The 14,120-nt window shown below is 35.1% G+C and overlaps 1 protein-coding gene across 3 annotated transcripts in view; it reads left to right on the top strand.

Moving 5' to 3' along the window:
* Positions 1–11,139: 11,139 nt before the first annotated feature.
* LOC106871760 (protocadherin beta-12) overlaps positions 11,140–14,120 on the top strand; it is a 97,047-nt gene continuing 94,066 nt past the window's right edge. For all 3 annotated transcript variants that reach the window (XM_052973088.1, XM_014918398.2, XM_052973089.1), the window contains exon 1: positions 11,140–11,296. The gene's annotated coding sequence lies outside the window, so the exon portion shown is untranslated. The remainder of the gene's footprint in view (positions 11,297–14,120) is intronic.

Raw genomic sequence — 14,120 nt, 5'->3', positions numbered from 1 at the left:
ACTCAATAGTTTGGATATGTGCACTTGTGATAGGTCAATGATAAATAATTATAGTCCTAGAATTGTTCTCTGAGGCAAACCACTTATTATAGGTGACTTTGCAGAGTGAAAACCATTTGCAACAACAGATTGTCTCCTACCATGTAGGAAATCCAAAAGCCATCCTCTGAGTTTTCTTGTGATACTAAGATCCCTTAACTTATGATTGATGATCCCAATCTTGTTAAATGCCTTAAGAAAATCAAAGTATATACAGTCAGTGTCCTTTCCTCTCAAGAGATTATTAAGAATGGTCTTATGGTGTTGTAATAATTGTGAAAGGCAACTTCATCCAGTCCAAAAACCATGCTGTATATCATCTATGAGGTTGTTTAATTCTATTTGGGATAATGCTTCTGATAATTTGATAAGTCTGAGATGGGAGAGAATCAGGTCTGTAATTTTTAGCTTCAGTCCTGTTACCATCCTTGTGTATAGGTGTTAGCATTGTCATTAAGTAGGTCTGGGAATTTTCCGGTATCTAGTGACTTTTGAAATAGTATCTCTAATGGCTTCATGAGGTTGTTTTTGCACATTTTTAGCAGTATGGCTTGGAGACCATGTAGTCTAGATGCTGAGTTTGAATCTTGGTCATTAACTGTAAGTTATAGTGTCATCGTCCATAATATCATTAATTTTCAGAATAGCAACAGATTTTTAGGATTCCAGGTTATGTATGTAGACATTATTAAGTGTGATTTAGCATTTAGTAGTAATGGTGGTGGTGTTGCTGTAAGATGAGTGGTTTGGCATTGGCTGGTATTACTTGTATGAATTGTGCATCCTGTCCCAGGAAAATGGGTGAAGCTATAGTCATTGTATATGCACAGTCTCTCGCATTGTGAGTTGTGGCATATTTTGGGGTTCCATGTGTTCATGATTTTACTTTATTTACAGTTGGCAAATTTATCATGGAGCTGTTAGGTATACATTCAGATTGAAGTGGATAGTGGGGAGAAAGGAGTGGTTCTTTACTAATTGGAATAGTAGTAGTGGTAATAGTAGTAGCAGTAGAATAGGCTGACAATGGTGATGATGGATCTCTTAAGTTATTCTGAGAAGAATTTAAGTGGCCTGACTGTGATGTTTAATAAGTTATCAATTGTTCCAGTATTGAAGAGTGACAGCCAATGATGATCATCTTGTTGCTATTGTCTAGTTGTGGTAAGGGTAATAGCAGTAGAACATAATGACAATGATAATGATGGGTCACTAGTGATATTTCCAGGAAATGAGGAAGTGGACAGTTAGACTGTGAAGGGCTCTTGATTGTGGAGTTTAATATTTCTTCAATTGTGTTAGTATTGAGGAGTGGCCATGGTTTTTGTTGTTACACATATACATACACACACATATATACATACATATATATATATATATATATATAAAATTTAATTCAATTTTTTAATGTTGAGGATGCTTTAGCTCAGTAATATATCTTTCTAGGGATTTTGGTTGGGGTTTCTTTTCATTTATTTTAGTTCTTTGTTCTTATTTTTTTCTAAGCCTAGGGAAGTTAAGTAGGATGTGCAGTATTGAATTTTGCACCCCCGACAAAATTTTAGGGGGTGTAAGTGCACCCTCTATTCCCAGGGCCTTGCTTGTGCCAAAATTTGAAATTAATATTTACTCTGGCTACTTGAATTCTGATTTCAAATCCCACTAAAGGAAGTTTTGCCTAGCATCACGAAAATAAATTACCAGTCTAGGCCAGTTGACAGGTAGAACTGTCAGAATATCAGATGTGATTCTTCCCAGTATTTGATTCAGCTCTTTGCACTTTGAAATCAAATTCCAGTATGGTCTATATGGGTGGTGAACTTACTCTGTTGCTTGTTTTATCACCACTACCTTTCCCTTATGTACATTTAGCAGTGAAGTCTACTTTGTTGCAAGTATTTGGATAAGGTTTCTTTCTTTTTTAAGGATATTTCCTCTCTCACTCTCACCAGTTTCAGAGGCCCTGAAATAAGTCATGGGCACTGCTCTTCTTGACTAAGCAACAAATAAATAAATAAATAAATAAACAGTTGAATAACTGCAGACATGGCTATTTGGTTAAGAAATCTCCCTCACAACAACAAGGTTTTTGGATTCATTTCCACAGTGCAGCACCTTGGGCAAGTGTCTTCTAGCCCCAAGTTAACCAATGTTGTGTTAGTGAATTTGGTGGATGGAAAATGAACTGAAAGTGACATCTTTGTGTATAAAATTCCCTGTCCCCATTCAGAAATACTGATTTCTAATATTGACACAAGGTTTCAGACTTCCTGTTTTTTTAATCATGGATAGGGGCCGGCATAACTAATTGGTATTAAAGTTTGCTTTGTAACCACATGGCTTCAGGTTCTATCCCACTATAAAACACCATAGGAAAGTGTCTTTTATTTTAGTTTTAGGTTGACCAATATATTGTGAGTAAAACTAGTAGATGAAAATTACAAAAGAAGCTAGTTGTATGTGTGTGTGTGTGTAAACAATGTTCTGTAGCTAGGTGTTTCAACATGTGGAGACAAGTGGAATAAATATATTTTACTTGAAAAACAGCTAAGAGTTAGCAACAGAAATGGCACCCAGCTATGAAATACTACCTCAATAAGTCTCATGCAACCCATGCCAGTGTGGAGAAAAAAATAAAATTAACCCCAAAACAATAAGGATGGTGACTGTGATGGTCTAGTCAATTAAATTAACTTCAGTATATAAAGATGAACAGGAAACTTGACTCTAATGAGATTTGAACTCAGAACATAAAAAGTAGCAGCTGAATTATGTAAAATGTTTTGTCTGATACTTTACCAGTTCTACCAGTCCATTATACTTCCATTGAAATTGGCTTGGCTTGGCTTCATGCCCTTGCTTGAAGGGGCTGGGGTCATTCCAAGTTAGTCGTCCCAGAGGCATCATCATGCACAGAGCCAACAAGGTCCACCAGTACTCTCCATTGCTGGTGGTCCAGTGCCAGCCCCTCTGTATCTTCCAAGGTGATGTTGAACCTCAGGAGATCATCACCAATCATGTCCAGCCATCTAGTCACTTTAGCCTGGAAGACAAAGTTCTGCATCTACAATGTATCGGCCCTCTCCATTGAAATAGTACAATATATAGTAGTAAACTGTCAGATGATTTGGGCATTTATTTTGTTTTTGCCTGTATTTCATGCTCATTGCTATTCAACCATTTAATGCTACTCATTATCCATGTGAATCGGGTCAATGCTTACGCTCAGCAATTCTAAAAATTATGGAAGTTTAATTGGAAAAATATTGTGCATTGAGTACATGGAAGTTTTAATGTAAATATTAGTTCCCAAACTAATATTTACAATATTAAAATTTTCAAGTACACAAGCTGAAACAAATACAGATGCAAAACATTTAGGTATTTTATTTTACTACGTTTTTGTATGCAGCTTGCAAGATTCTTGATGTGAATTTGTGTGTTGAAACAATTGTATCTGGGGAGGGTCACTATGTTAAAACCAATTAAAATAAACACATGCACTTGTTCAAAACCACTTCTCTATTTTGCCCACTAACTGTCCAATGGTCTATTTAATGTGTTGATTGAACAATAAATCAGTTGTTAGTTTTCTGTTAGAGTCCTTTTGCTGCTATTCACAATGTCATCAATGACATGTCCTCACTTTGAGTCTGTCTGAGAACTAGTGATATGCCTTTGAATATGTATGTACATACGTACGTGTGTATGTAGATGTCATCATCATCATCATTTAACAGCTGTTTTCTTTGCTGGCATGGACTGGACTGTTTGACAGGAGCTGGCCAGCTAAAGAACTGCCTGGGCTCCATGTCTGTTTTAGCCTAGTTTCTATAGCTGGATGCCTTTCCTAACACCAACCACTTTACAGTATACTGGATGCTTTTACGCAGTACTGGCACTGGTGCTTTTTATATCCAACCAGCACCCACAAGCCCACAATATTGAGGGTGCTTACTTATGAGTACATTGTGTTGAGCATGTCTGTACGTTTGCATAAGTGCATTCTTATGTATATGTGTTTTTATTTGTGTGGATGATGAAACCTTTTGTTTTTGAGTAGGTAAGCGTCTATGTGTACACTTGTGTATGTGTTCATGCATGCATGTGTGTGTGTATGTGTGGTCATGTTCTTGTGTGTGTGTATGCAGGAGCATAGATGTGTATGGTTGTGTACAGGAACTGTTCACAACAATATGTATGTATCTTTAAGGATTTCTGTGTATCCCACTGACATTCTAATACCCCCCTATATATATATATATATATATATATATATATATATAGGAAAATAATAAAAAATAATAATAATATGGCAGAATGCTAAATTGAAAGCATATTTTAATATAGATGTGCATAAGGAGGATTAAAAAGGATTTCTAACAGGCTTTCATTGCACGGCAAATTTTCAAGAAGAGGGGAAATGAAAATAATGTTTTTTTACAAAAATATTAAAAATATGAAAAAATAGATATACCAATACATTATATTGTCTTTGAGTTCAATGGTAATCCATGTAGAAAATTGTTAGATATGTTAGGATGCATGGAATTAAGAATCATGTTGTGTTTAAAAAAGGCTGAGAGTTTGTGTTAAACAGGAAGTGTGGTGTCAAAACAGGAAGTGTGTGTAAGGGAAGACAATTCTGTGGATATTATACTCTTTAGTTGGAGTTCTGGACTCTTTGTCAACAGGAAGTTTATGTCTGATCTTAGAGAAACAAGAGGTAAATTTATATGTATTTCAATGGGTAGGCGAGAGAAAGGAATATGGTCACCGAGGAGTTTGTATGTTAAGAAGCGTTTGGAATTTCTCTATAAAAAGATTCTCCCTGTTGATTCTTTCTTGTGTAGAGATTCTGTCTTTACACTGATAGAAAGGGAATATAAAGAATTTAGGGTTTTATTTTTGGCGCAAGAGTCTATGTGGCCACAGACCTTCAGAAGAATAAAGGACAAAGTCAACTTTAGTAAGATTTGAATACAAAAAGTAAAGGGTTGTAACTAAATACCACAAGCCGACCACTAAGTATTATTTTACATTTTATTATATACACTTATGTATACAATTGCAGGCATAGGTATGTGGTTATGAAGTTAACTCTGCAACAATTTTGGTCTGAGGTTTGGTCCCACAGCCTAGCATTCTGGTTCAGTGTCTTCTATTATGGTCTCAGGTCCAATGCCTGCTGAGTAAACCTGGTAACTGTACAGAAGCACCTTGTACACACACACGGACACACATTCATTCACATATGCAGATTTGTATGAATATGTGAGTGTGTGCATGTGACTAGCTGTATCTACATTTATCTATATGCTGACACTGCTTGTAAAAACAGCACCTTTGTTTATATTTCACAATTTAGTGATGTGACAAATACATATTATTAACTTAGGTATCAAACTTTAAAATAAGAACAGGAGTTTCTATGATTGACTAAACTTTTCAAGGTATGGCTTAAGTTCTGTAACTTAGCGTGGCCTAAGTTCTCTAACTGAAACAAGTAAAGAAGTGAGAAGTCTCAACCTAAATGAGAAATGTGTTATTTCTTTTACAATTTTTAGTAGTGTAGTATAATTAATTAAGCAAGGTATGTTAATCCTGGAGAGGTGGAAGGTATCCAATGAAATATTGTTAATTATCTTGAGAGAAAAGCTGAACATAAGAAGCGTCAGTAGTGGTGTGCAAGAGAGACGATTGCGCTGGTTTGGACATGTGGTGAGAATGAATGAGGATAGCTGCGTGAAAAAGTGTCACTCCCTGACAGTTGAGGGAACCCGTGGAAGAGGTAGGCCCAGGAAGACCTGGGCTGAGGTGGTGAGGCAAGACCTTCGAACATTGGGCCTCACCGAGGCGATGACTACTGACCGAGACCTTTGGAAATGTGCTGTGCGTGAGAAGACCCGGCAAGCCAAGTGAGATCGTTGCCAGTGCCCCTGGACTGGCTCTTGTGCGGGTGGCACATAAAAGACACCATTTCGAGCGTGGCCGTTTTCGTGCGGGTGACACGTAAAAGCACCCACTACACTCTCTGAGTGGTTGGCGTTAGGAAGGGCATCCAGCTGTAGAAACTCTGCCAAATTAGATTGGAGCCTGGTGTAGCCATCCGGTTGCACCAGTCCTCAGTCAAATCGTCCAACCCATGCTAGCATGGAAAGCGGACGTTAAACGATGATGATGATGATGATCTAATCTGACTTCCTACCATCTGCCTCAAGGAAGCAGAGAAAATTATGTTCTAAAAGATACATACAGTTGAACTTTAAGCCTTAATCAAGAATCTATTCAAAAAAAGGGTTTAACCCATTAGCAATAAGTTTACTCTGTCAAATATAATACTTATTTATTCACAATGTTTTGATTTAAACTGCATTATCTCATATCTTTGAGATTTCAGTGATGTAATTGTTTATATGTAGAATGATGTTCATGGTAGGTGCGAGAGACCAGATCTGGCTGGTTTGAACACAAAACTGGAAAAATATTTTAGCTAGATATGGCTGGTTTAAATGCTAAAGGCTTTAATAGAAATGTTGAATAGAGCTCTGCTGAAAAAAAAATGTTTTTCAGTACGATCTCTCTGTGACCATTTCATATTTTTGTCTATCAGCAATTACATTGCCTAATCTGAACTTTCTTTCTTGTAAGATTTTAAGATGTGATTTGAAGAAGGTATTACTGCTAGTTTTGAAGGAGATGTTGCTGGTATTGAGAAAGAGCAAATTCTCACAGCATAACAGAATACAAAAATAAGGCTCCATTATTCAAAAAACAAAAGTTAGTTTCCTGATGAATGAAAGATTCTTTAAAAATAAAAGAGACAAGTACGCTGCCAAAACACTACATCACTAATATGATAGTCAACACTGTACAAAATCAGTGGGTATAACATATTGCTAACATTACCAATAACTTTCTACAATTGCTTTTCTATGTATCAGAAAGTTATATTAAAAACAAATATAAAATAATATTCATTAGAAGGCTTAATCAAATAAAACATGAATATAAATGCTTACCTTCAAAAATATAAAATATTAATGGGTCACTCTAAAAAGAAAACAAACACTTTAGGTACAGCAAATACTGAAGACCTGATATTATTTTCTACAGCAACAATGAAAAATTCAGACTTCTTCAATAAACTCACCTTTAAAACAAAGATTATATAGTTATGTCACTAAACTGTACAAGTATATATCCTCAATAACGACAAGAAAACTACATCTGAAATACAAAACAAATGCTGAAGATTGTCCTACATAGGAGCCTCTATGCAAGTTGCTCAATCATGAAATGGCATCCAAGTCTCCTTAAAATTATACTCTATTATTTTTGATGAATACACTAGATAATATAGTATTAGATATTCCTTCAAATGACAGGATGGTCACAACCAAAATGCCTTGACAATAGGTCTGTCCTATCAAGGTTGAGCTGGTTCTAAACAAGAATACTATATACATATTTTTTTTTTTTATCTTAAGCATATTTGTAATCAGCTCAGCAGTCTACTCGATCTACTCAAATAAAGCAGATTTGATTCTTCATCAATGACAAAACAGCAAATGGTAGGTAATTGCAGTAATACTCCATAGAATGTAAGCCATTGTTCTGTTTTGAACATTCCTCCATCCTAATCTAAACAAACCTTGCCTCATCTCTCCCACTTAATGTCTGATATTGTCATAAGGATGACATAGTGATGTACACCGTCTTGAGTATTTTTGAAACTGGCAGAGACCATCCTTTACTAGATCTGTTCACAGTCAGTTTCTTCCAGAGTGAGATGGAGAAAGAAGGGATAGAATCAATTCTACTAGAGTTAGGTACTTTATTTATTGCTCCTAAAAGGCAAAGGTGTTCTGGGTGGGATCTAAACTCAGAGAGCAGAGAGCCAGTGCCATCTTAAGGTATGAACACACTGGGTATTTACCCAGAGGTCCACAGCTCATCACTTTGCTTAAGGGTTTATAATACTGTTGAAATGAACTGCTGAGTGCAAGAACAAATATTGCATGTAATCTATCTTATACTCTAAATGACTGCTAATTCATCAACTCAAATCAAGCTAAACATTATTTTTGGAGATGGACAAAGTTGGATTATAAGATGAAAGAAATAAAAATGTATAACATTCATGTCACTCTAATTATAATTAGTGTCTTAATAGGAGTGAAGTTATTACAACTGTGAATCCAAATAGAGATACAGTCTTGGCTTATCTATTGCTTGTCTGGAAAAAAAGCATCCATTCACAAACTAAATAGGTTTTTTTTAATGTGCACAAGATTCTAGATTTAGAGAAAAGAAAAAGAAATTGTAATTGACCAAAGTAATTGATTGCTTGAAGATCTTTGGAGTCAAATACTTCAGCAGAAATGAAGGTGAATGTTGGACTTAGGAAACACCAACAAGTTGGAATTGTTCCACTTTGATGGGAGATTTTTCAGATTTTTGTTTACACAGTGCCCTTGGAAATGCCCTTTGAAAATGCTGTTAGAAATGCTCTTTTTAGTAAAATATTAATTTTCAAAAATTTATAGGTGCAGGCATGGTTGTGTGGTAAGAAGCTTGTGTCCCAACCACATGGTTCCAGGTTCAGTCTTCTACTATAGCCTCAGGCCGACCAAGCCTTGTGAATGGATTTGGTAGACGGAAACTTAAAGAAGCCCAACATAAATATATATATATCTCTATACATGTATATATTTGTGTGTGTGTGTCTGTATTTGTCCCCATCACCATTGCTTGACAACTGATGTTGGTGCGTTTGCGTCCCTGTAACTTAGCGGTTCAGCAAAAGGAACTGATAGAATAAGTACTAGGCTTGGGGTTGATTTGTTCGACTAAAGGCAGTGCTCCAGCATTGCCACAGTCAAATGACTGAAACAAGTAAAAGAATTTTTTTATCTTTAAACCGACCAGCTTTAATCAACTTTGTGGGCACTACGTACAATGATTTTTGTGGTGAGGACTAGGCACTTAAAAACTATTGGAGAATCCTTTACGGTAAAAAAAAAAAAATACATCTTTAGACGTAAGGTGTGTGACTAATGGAAGATTTGGCTTTTCTTTCTAGCATATCCTATGATCACCTTCCTCATTTCTTTCTCACTCCGACAAGAATTTGTTTTTCGATATTTTCTCCCCATTAATAGCATAAACTCATTTATGCTATTAAAAAATTTTCTATCAACTCTAAACCTTACCGGTCGTGGGATATGCTACAAACAACAGCTAAATCTCCTTTAAATCACACGCCTTTCTCTCTCTTTCTCTCTTTTCTTTTATTGAAAAGAGAGAAAGTTCTAAAAACTTTGTAACTGACTAAACACATGAGACTACTCAGTGGTTCGATCTGTTAAAAATAGCAGCCAAAACTCCCTGAACTCACTTTACACTTTAGAAAATAGAAGGTAAGTCACGCTGGATAATATTATCATCCTTTAAACAGAAGGCCTTCAAACATGAGTCTGCTCGATCAGAAGTAAGGTAAAGAAAGAAATTATATTGGGCCATCCTTCGATACTAGTATTTTTTTTACGGAAACTGCCGAATTGATGTAAACAAATGCACGAGGTCCTTTGACAGAAAAAGTAATCGTAACGAAAGATCGCCAAATTTTAGCGACGAGAAAATGTGATTATTCATTTTCACTGGAACTAGCTGGAAAAATAGCGGAATGGCAATAAAAAGAAATCGAAATAGTGTCGTTAATGCAACGAGCCGAGATTCTATTAACAAAACAATGCATTTCTCAGCTTGTAAGCACAAACGCACTTTACAAGCGCGCATAAACACTTTCACTTATATCACACAACCACGCACTAGAGGGCGGCCAAAGTGAAACTGCTTTCAATTTTGTTTGAGATGAGACAATGAAACTCCCACTTAGATGAAAAGTGAAAGTTACAATGTATAAAAAAAACAATATCGATATTCAATCATTTTCTGTGTTGTGCGTGTTTTGTACTTTCTCTTGAAAGAATTGTACTTGAACTAAAAGGCGAGATTACACAGTTGTTCGATTCGCAAGAAATAATAGCTAAACAACCCCAAAATGATACCCTCTTTAAAAAAAAAGTGGACAGTAGATAGGGTACAATGGATGATGTACTCGTTTATGTTTTAAAAGAAAGTGCTGGCAACGTGCTATAAGGAAAGATGCGAAGGGAGAACGATTTCAGCCGTAAGCATGACCGAATAGAGCTAAACAGATTTAGCAGCAAACTGTATTTCTTATAATTGTTATAACCGTCGATCTTTAACGTTAAAAAAAAATGAAAAGAAAGAAAGAAAACTGGTAAACTTTTATCTAAGGTTATACCAAACCTTCAAACCTAACAGGGCGATGAATTTTCAAGGACAGTTTATGAAAAATGGTTCCAACTGACCGAAAGCTAAAAAGTTCCACATTCGGAGACTTTCGCTTTGGGTTGGTACAAAATACTTTGAATAAAGAAAACCAAGTAATTTTGTTATATTTCACACATTATTTTCCCCACGCACACACTATTAAAATTTATCTATTACTTATTTTAAATACATATTTTTTTCAAGTGGAAAATTCGCAATTTATATTCTTTTTTTTTTTCGGATTTTTCCAAATTTAATAAGAATTAGATATAATTTTTTTGTTTGTCATACGCATATAAATACGTACATACATGTACACGCACACAAATATATACATGCATAAATACACACAGAAGTAATTTTCATCACAACAATAGAGTTATAGAATGACATTTAGCAAACAAAAACAAAAGTTTCGAGAACTGAAAGCTTTTATTACGAGCCAAAGTGAAAGCCACAATTTTAATTTTACGTTTGAAAAATGAACATAGACACATCTACTGCATTATTTGCCTAACTTTTTAATACATACTATTTTAAAGTCCGATCTTCATTCTATGTTGAATAAATCAAAATTTCTTTGGAATGGTAGATGCCGTAAATCCTTTCACTGTAAATAATTTCCAGCTCTGGATAACTGAAATCGGTCATTGGAATTATATCTTTAGTAACTTTTGTTTCTCTTTCTTTTATTGCAGATCAATTGAAAAGAATATGATCTGAAATGCAAAGATTTTTGCGAAGTGACGTTGCAGTTATGCCCCTTTAACGCTGAACAATGATAATTTTTTCCTCTGCGATAATTAAATGGGAGATATTTATTAAATATCCGTCGTAAATACTTAAATGACCGATAAATAATATAAAGTGACCAAAAACAATCAAATCACTCCAGGTAAGTACAACTTTAAAACTGTTACGTTTTATATTCATATTTCCTTTTCCCCTATCCCTCTTTCTCCCGTATCTCTCTCCCCACCTTCCTTTTGCACTATTAATCCATCCTACAAGCATTCACACGAGTTAGAAGGGTGGAGCATCTCGACGGTCACCCGACTTGGTTTAAATCTACAAATAGCTATCAAATCTTCCTTCAAAATGACATCTTATCCAAGAAAAGTGGAGAGCACCATATATTAGCTAACGAAAGTTCTAGAGATCCTTAAAATGAAAGGATGGTCACAGCCAGAATATATTTAATTATAGAAGTGTATGCTCGATTAGACTTCATCAAGGAGCTACAACAGTATGCACTATAACATTCACTAAAGCAAAGCATTTTTCGACCCCCACCCATTACCTCTTCTGACTTCTCTCACAAACCAGCACATGTTCACACACACACAAAGATGCATTTTCCCTCTTGTTTTCTTTACACAACTTTCTTCTCTCTTATACAGTCACATACAATTTTCTGCTCCATTTCACACATGTTTATATTTCTTTTTATCTGTCACTACCTTAAGCTTTCTTTGTTCCATTATCTTTCATCCCTCAATATTACATAAATTCAAGGCGGCAAACTGGCAGAATCGTTAGCACAGTGGACAAAATGCTCAGTGGCATATCGTCAATCATTATATTTCTGAGTTCAAATTCCGTCAAGATTGACATTGCCTTTCATCCTTTCAGAATTGATAAAATAAGTATCAGTTGAACACTAGGATTGATATAATCAATGTACCCACTTCCCCTTAAATTGCTGGCCTTGTGCCAAAATTTGCTGCCAATATTATATATATTCAACTCTTAGTCAGTCTGCCTTCATGTCTCCATATGTAGCACCTCACTGCTATTCATTCCAAATATTTGGCATTTGAAGCCTTGGATCGTAAGCTTAATCAATTGCTTCTTTAACACCACTGTCTAGTTCTTGGTTGCCTTCAGTGGCATTCTCTTTGTTTCAAGAATTTGGGCCAGAAACTTTCTCCTTTTCTCTCACCTTTCTCAAAGGTTCTGAAAAAATAGAAAATGGTCATGGGTACTGCACTTCCTTCTTAGATGAAGTATGGTCATGGGTACTGCATTTGCCTCTCTGACATTGTAGTATGAAAAAAAAACACACTTGTAACTTTTATAATGCTTCATATAGTTTAGGATAATGACTCCCTCCCTCTTTTGGTATTTATCATCATCTTAGTGAACTGCTGGTTAAGGATTTTGGATACACACAGTGCAGTGGCTTGGACATGAATCACTTATCTAAGACCTGAATCATTTAATCTTCACAGATATGTGAAGATTACTCTCATGAGAATTACGGTTATGTTATGAAGAAAGAAAGTACACAGTTGTTTAGAAAACATTATTTTCTGACTCTGAAAAAACATTTTGGATTTGGTAATGCAAATGTTACGTGTTTCCATCATGAAAGATCAAAGCTTCTGGAATTTAGCATTTGAAAAAAATTCGAAGGTTTTAGTTGCATATTGTTCATAAGCAGCGATGTCACATGCTGTTATGTTTCCATAATAGCATCTAATGCTGCTGAATGAGATAAGGTTGTCATGTTCTCCTTGTGGGATGTTTGTATGATTTCTATCCATAAAATTACTCCATGTCTGATGAAGTTATCTCTTACATTGCATATGGTCGATGCATACTTTTACTTGTTTCAGTCATTGACTGTAACAATGCAAGAGCAACACCTTCAAAGGTTTAATCAAACATATATATTCCATATATATTTATCATCAGTACTTACCTAACTTCTATGTTATGGGATATAAAGAGACACAATATAAACAAGATAAAATGCAGACATACATATATATACACACTGAAGTGTGAATAACCTAAAACAATGTCAATTTACATTAGGTTTCAATTTACAAATACTTCCATGACATTTACTTACAGATCTCTAGGTATAACAGTATCAATAATAAATGTTGACTTTTGTCAATGAATCTTCTTGTTTTCTGCTTTTTTAACTTGTGACATTTATCCATCAACTACCATTTCTTGCTTGACAGCATTTAATTTAACGGCAGGATCTCGAAGTAATTGCAGAATCTCATAGAGTTTCGATAACCATTTCTATTGTTATTATCATGTAGCGTTTTTTAATAAAATTATTATATTATTTCACCCCATCCCTGAAAAACATGCTTATAATATTACTAAAGCAATAGTTCAATATTTCAATGCAACATATTTTGGATATAACATTTTTCAGTGTTGTTATATTTGTCAAGTAGAATAATAGAACACAAAACTCATAGCTGGTTCATTAGATTGTAGTATTCGACAGATTGCTGTGTAGGTGTTTTAACAAGAGTAAAGGTGAGTTACATGAGTATTGATACTTTCAGTAGGAATACACCTGTTCCTAATTTCAGCCTAATCTAAGGTGTCTCCTGGTGGGTTTAAATATCCAATTGCTACAATTCCTTCTCAATCTAAGGGAAACAAATGCAAGCTTTGATTCCAGAAAAGCAAACATAAAGTAAAGATGATGATGACGATAATGAGTTCAACCTCTTGAACTTTAGTTCTTATTTCAATTCGATTTCCTGTACAGAATCTTTCTTGATGACAAATGTTAGATTGGTATGCCATATTTCTGGGGAAATCAAAAGGCATTCATGAAATGTTGAATTTGATGATGAACATAAGGATCACAATGAATGTAAGGCATTCAATAAAACCCATACACATATGGTACAGAGATATTTTTAGACTGGAGAACTAATGTCATGATTTTCTAAATGTTACCA

The sequence above is a fragment of the Octopus bimaculoides genome, chromosome 14, assembly GCF_001194135.2.
Source record: "Octopus bimaculoides isolate UCB-OBI-ISO-001 chromosome 14, ASM119413v2, whole genome shotgun sequence".
Taxonomy (NCBI): Eukaryota; Metazoa; Mollusca; class Cephalopoda; order Octopoda; family Octopodidae; genus Octopus; species Octopus bimaculoides.
Note: the sequence above shows the minus strand (reverse complement) of the source record. Positions and strands in the feature narration are given on the sequence as shown.